Below are 5,980 nucleotides of genomic sequence, written 5' to 3'. Positions count from 1 at the left end.
GTGGGTGGGTAGGGGAGCAGGGCAGGGGGAGGGTATAGGGAACTTTCGGGATAGCATTTGAAATGTAAATAAAGAAAATATCTAATAAAAATAAATAATAATAAAAAAGAATCCTTGTAAAGGTAGAAGAAGAAAAACACAAAGTTGACCTCTGACTTACACATTCACACACACACACATACACAAACACTTACGTACATACACACTGGGCATACAAATACACAGACTCATAAAGGAGAGATGGTTAAAAACCAGACTCACCTCCTCCACACACCCCATATTTCCTAATTTGCTGGCTGAGTTTTGATGGCAGAGAATATTGGAATATTAAAGATAACAAAATCATTCGGCCTATATTCTCAAATATCTACCTAAGGTAGACTTTTCCAATTTTCAGCCAACTGAATTGCATCCCTATGTTGGACCATTCTGGAAGGAAGAAACACTGTTTGTATGACATCACTAGAGTCCATTGAGAAAAGCAGGCAGGCAGCTCTGACTGACCACACCCAGACTAGAAGAGTATCCAGGCATGCAGCCATCTCTAATTTCAAGACAAACGGTAGCTCCCTCTAGCCCTAAATCCTGCCCTACTACTTCTGAATGGCCCCAGCCCTCAAGATTATTTTCATAACTATGTTTTATCTATACCAGGCTGTGTTTTTAGGAATGTGTTCCATCTATAAACTGCCACTCAAAGAGACCTGAACCCTACCGTGGGGTTGAGGGGTTCAGTAGTCTGGGTTTGCAGGGCTTCTGTCTGTAAGGCTCCCAACTTACCAGATAGTTTTATCTTCCCCTTAGCACATACCCTATGATCTTGCCCTTGTCAAATATCTTCATAGCTCCTTCTGGCTACAAGTAATAGTTTCTGATACCTTGTGAACAACTTGATGTGCTGTCTCTAACACAAATTCGCACACTGTCTGAAAGAAAGCACGTCTCCCAAAGAAGGTTGGGACTTCTAATCTCCTCTTTCCCAGTTTCTAATAAAACCCTGTTCAGGTTCCCAGCTTAGTTTGTAGCCTGTAATTGAGTGCTGAATTCTCAGGAGAGCTAACTCCCATGGGAGGGGGGGGTGTCATGTTGGGAATCTTCCTATGAGGAAACCCCTACTTTCCAAAACAGTTGTGTCTGGACATGGTCCACAAGCACCACTGAGCAACCATGGTTTGATTACCCCTCAGAGCCAGTGAGATGCCAGGCCAAGCTTCAATCTTGAATAAACTGGTTGTGAACTATTTTTTTTCCCAAGTCCATGCTCAGTGCCATCACACTGATAGTCTGTGTCAGCTTTGGTGCAAGTATTTACACCATGGGAATTGGCACACATCACAAAGCAAGCCTCTGGTTGTTAAGCGTGTGGCAGTGATCTGCTGTGGAAGGGAAGTGTGCCAGAATGACCTGGTGGCAGGAAGCAATGACAACGTCCTAGTTGTCTGTCCGAGGGGGTACACGGTACCAGTTTGCAAACCTGCGGCAGGTACTGTCAGGTACTGACAGTTGCAGAGCTTTGTTAGAGATTGGAAGAGAAAGAAGAACAAATGACAATGGATTTCCATAGGAACAACAGATGTGACAATGTTGAACAGTGACAGAAAAGTCAGCCTGGTGAGCTGGTGCATTAGTTCGGATGTCAGGAGCGTCACATTCAAGAAGCCCACGCGAACACTGCTTTGCCACTGATTCAAATCTTCTAGATAGAAAAGGGAAAGGAAAAGGGCCAAGCTATGGTCAGCCCCTGGGGCAGAGGGGAAGACATTGTACACTGGCTGTCGCAGCTGGCCTTCAGCACAGCACTCTTAACTATCAGTGTACTTCATTCTTAAAGTCTTTGTAGGTCAGGACAGAAAGCTGCCTAGACCGACTGAGTACAGTCTGGAAACAAATCTGACGGTTCGATTCCAAACTCAGCACAATTTGTACCTTACACCATGGCCGCCAAGCCTCTTTTCATTGTTCTATGAAACTGCGATCAAAGAATTAACCATTCCCAACCTCAAGGACAAATAATGACAGGTTTGTTTTCTGAAGTAACAGCTTTAGCTGACTGTGATAACCCATGCCTTTAAATCCTACCCCTTTAAGAGGTAGAGGCCCGCAGAAATTCTTGAGTTCTAGGTCAGCTGTGTCTATATAGAGAATTGTGGGCCAGTGAGAGCCACTGAATAATACCTTGTGTTGATAACAACAGAAAGAGGGAGGGATGAAGTGAGGGAGAGAAGGAAGGAAGGATGGAGGGAAAAAGGGAGGGAAGGAAGGGAGGGAGGAAGGGAAGGAGAGAAGGAAGGAAGGAGGGAAAGAAGGAAAGAGGGAGAAAGGGAAGAAAAGAGGCAGGGAGAGAAGTGAGGGAGAGAAGGAGGGAAGGGAGGGAGCTTTATGTAACTCTAAGTCCTGTCACATGATGCAACGGACAAGGGAGTCCCAGGAGAGACTGAACAAGGCTTGTTGTGTTCTCCCGAGTTTAGGATCTTTGCATTACACTTGGTTTTATCCCATCACACTCCACCCCTGTCCATGAAGATAAGAGTTTTTCTTGGTTGTTTGCGATTTTGCTCCTGACAATTCCAACGTCATGTAAACGTTTAGTTATAGAAATGTTTTACTTTCATGAATCTGTCTTTTGCTATAAGGGTATCAGTCATGAACCTTGCAGCAGGTTTCAGTAAATCCAGAGAGTTCTCTGTATTCCAGAACATTCCATTGCCATCTTCACTGGTAGTCACCTCCCATTCCCTCCTCTTTGTTGTCCCTGACAGCCACTAATCTCTTTTCTACATATTCTGGACATCCCTGTTGTGCATAACACAGTGCCTGACTTCTTTCTCTCAGCACAATATCAACATATCTGTTTAAAAGTGGGTAAAGAGTTCTGCAGATAAAACTGTGACATCCAAAGATAAGCAAGGTGCAGTTTGACTTAAGCACCAATAGGAGCAGAAGCAAGTTCACCATGGAGGGAGGCTCAAGCAGGAACTGCAGCAAGGCAGGAACCTGCAGACAGGAACTGAAGTAGACTCCACGGAGGAGCAGTCCTTACTGCCTCACACGCCAGGGCTTGTTCAGCCTGTTTTCTTACAGCACCCAGCACTGCCCACCAAAAGCTGAGCTCTCTCACCGTAATCATTAATAAAACTATTCACTGACTTGCCTATAGGTCAATCTGATGGAGGCAATTCCTCAATTGAGATTCCCTCTTGCCAGATATGTCTAGGCTTGTATCAAATTGACAAAAACGTCACCATACAACCTGAGCCTTTATTTGGGGGGGGGGGGAGTCAGGGGGAGGGAAAGATGAAGTAGGGGAGATTCCTTCAGCCCAGGCTGACCTTGAATTCTCTGTGTAGCCAAGATTGATCTGATCTTTCTGACTCTCCCCGCAGGAGCACTGAAATGACCAGACCTAACCCACACCTAACCCCGAGACCCTACTGAGCCACCTGCACAGAAATGTACATCCTTCCCAGCTGAGTCTGGGGCTCAGTAAGATCCAGTCATTGTTCAGATTGCAGCCTTGAGAGAGACCAGAGCCAGAGGACCCTGACTAAGCCACACTTGACATCTGTCTCACAGAAGCCATGAGCTAGTAAATTTGATGTTTTAAGCTGCTCTGGAGCTCCGATTTACCCTATTCCACATCAGTGTAACTGATAGACCCTCTACATAGAGACCTCAGACTGTTGTTGGGTCCTCCCTCTAAGCAGTGTTGTGCCTCTTACAGGCACGCTGGGCGTTGCTCCCCAGATCAGCCAGAGTGTAGCAGATCAGCCGGAACACAGCATCCGCGGACCGCCCACTGTCAATGCCCACTCATCACCCGGACCAACCACCAATGTCGTCACGCCTACTCGATTGGACCCACCTTCTGGACACAGCTCCGCGGAGGACCGGACTGCACGCCATTCCGCCATTGGGACATGGACCATTAAGCCATGCGGCTCTGGAACATTGATCCATGCAGAGACAATGGGACATGCGGACATGCGGGGGAGGGTTGGGTTCTCCCGCGTGTAATCAATAAATAATAATAATCTTTCTTGCAGGTCATCTCTTATTTCAGGAAGATTAGCTCTGCAGTACGAACCCACCACAAGGTGTTTTCTGCCCACGCAGACAGGCGCTGGTCTGCATGCAGCCAGAAACACTACAGACTGTCAAGACTTTAGAGTTATCTTGTCTGGGGTTGTCTACAGCCTGTACGTGGAAAAAGAGAAAATAACACTGAATTCCTTCCCTGTGGCTGCTTTTGACACTATCAGTAAGTCCAAAGACATCGGACAAAGAGATCCCTTTGTTGCCACACAGGTTTTGCAGTTGAGAATAATACTGGTATTTCTCTTTTTTACAAAGATTTAATTTATATATATATGTGTGTGTGTGTGTGTGTGTGTGTGTGTGTGTGTGTGTGTGTGTGTGTGTCCTGTCTTCACACACACCAGAAGAGGGAATCAGATCCCATTACAGATGGTTGTGAGCTACTATGCGATTGCTGGGATTTAAACTCAGGGCCTCTGGGAAAGCAGCCTGTGTTCTTGCCTCTAAGTCATCTCTCCAGTCCCATAGCTGGTATTTCTTTGGGGATCAAATTGTCCCTTTGGTTTGGTGGAGTAGAGAGGGAAGGATGTCTTCTAGGGATTTTTAGTTACTCAAACCTGAGATCTTGCTCTGAGATGGAGCAGCTTCAGAAATGAGGTTCAGAGACTTCGTATGACAATGTCCTACCATCCTTGGTGTGGGCATAATTCACTTCTGCAAATCATGCTTCCCTTAGGAGTGATGTTCTCCCCTCTTCAGGACTTCAAAAAGGTTGGTGGAAAGGGTTCTTGGAAGGGGCGAGAGCTGAGCGAAGATGACATGTGTTCTTGCAAAATGGCGATAAACCTGAGGTGAAGAAAATGAGCAGTCGTGGGAGGATGGGTACGTACGTTTTCTGCAAAAATATATATATTTAGTGCCCAACTTGAGGGTTCCTGGCTTGGGATTTGGAGTTCCCACAGGGTTCTGTTCAAGCATTCTGAAGAGCTGGGGTGAGCATCCTTGCAGCCCAGCCCTCCTGACTGAGGGGCTGGGGGGGGGGGGGGAATTAGAGAATCAGTTGTATACGTTTCTGCAAAATCTTGGTGAGAAGAGAGATTTGCCTGGAGAAGTTGGCTTCCCAGGACAGGAGATGGCATGTGAGGGAATGAAATAGCAGGCTGAGGTAATGAGAGTCAGGGGGAGGGGGGATTATGCAGTGCTGGAAGAAAGAACATTGTGGAATCACACTATGTAGAGGTTAGAGTCTCAGGGTGGAGGTGTTAAAAACAAGCGTAGCTTCTTGCCCTCAAGGAAGCTAGGAAATCAAACTGGCCCACACTTTTTTTTTTTCATAGCCAACTGCAATCAAACTGGATGTGCTGTGTAGAGCCTGCCTGAGTCCCTTAGCCACATGTTGCATCAGTAAAGGTTTTCCCATGATGCAATGTTTACCGGCCAACAATTCAGTGATGTGGGGAAAGTCACATCAATTACCTCTTAAGGATCATGTGATTTGTCTCTTACTATTTACCACTCTGATAAATGATGCTGCGGCAGGTACCCTCCTAGCTACATCTCCAGAATCAAGGCCTCCAGAATCCACGGTAAGGAATGAAACTGCTAGATTAAAGGATTTGCACGTCTTATGAATATTTAATACAATTTTTAGAACAGCTCAACCAATTCATACTCCTGCCAACAGGAACTGAGAATCAAATTTGCCTCCTCATTTAGCCAAAATGCATCTCTTACTATTTTTACATGATACACGCATGTTTGGATTTTTTTTTTTTTTTTTTTTTTTTTTAGTCTTGAGAATACTGTGAGACATGATCGAAAAACGCTTGTTTTGCCTGATACTACGTAGCGAAGGTCATTCTAGGCAATGCTTGGGACAAATGAAGCGAGCAAACAAGGAAGCTGTACAATGCAAATGATCGCCACACACCATTCCCCCAGCAGC

The sequence above is a fragment of the Mus pahari genome, chromosome 8 (assembly GCF_900095145.1).
Source record: "Mus pahari chromosome 8, PAHARI_EIJ_v1.1, whole genome shotgun sequence".
Lineage (NCBI taxonomy): Eukaryota > Metazoa > Chordata > Mammalia > Rodentia > Muridae > Mus > Mus pahari.
The sequence above is the reverse complement of the archived record's forward strand: the minus strand, read 5'-3'. Positions refer to the sequence as shown.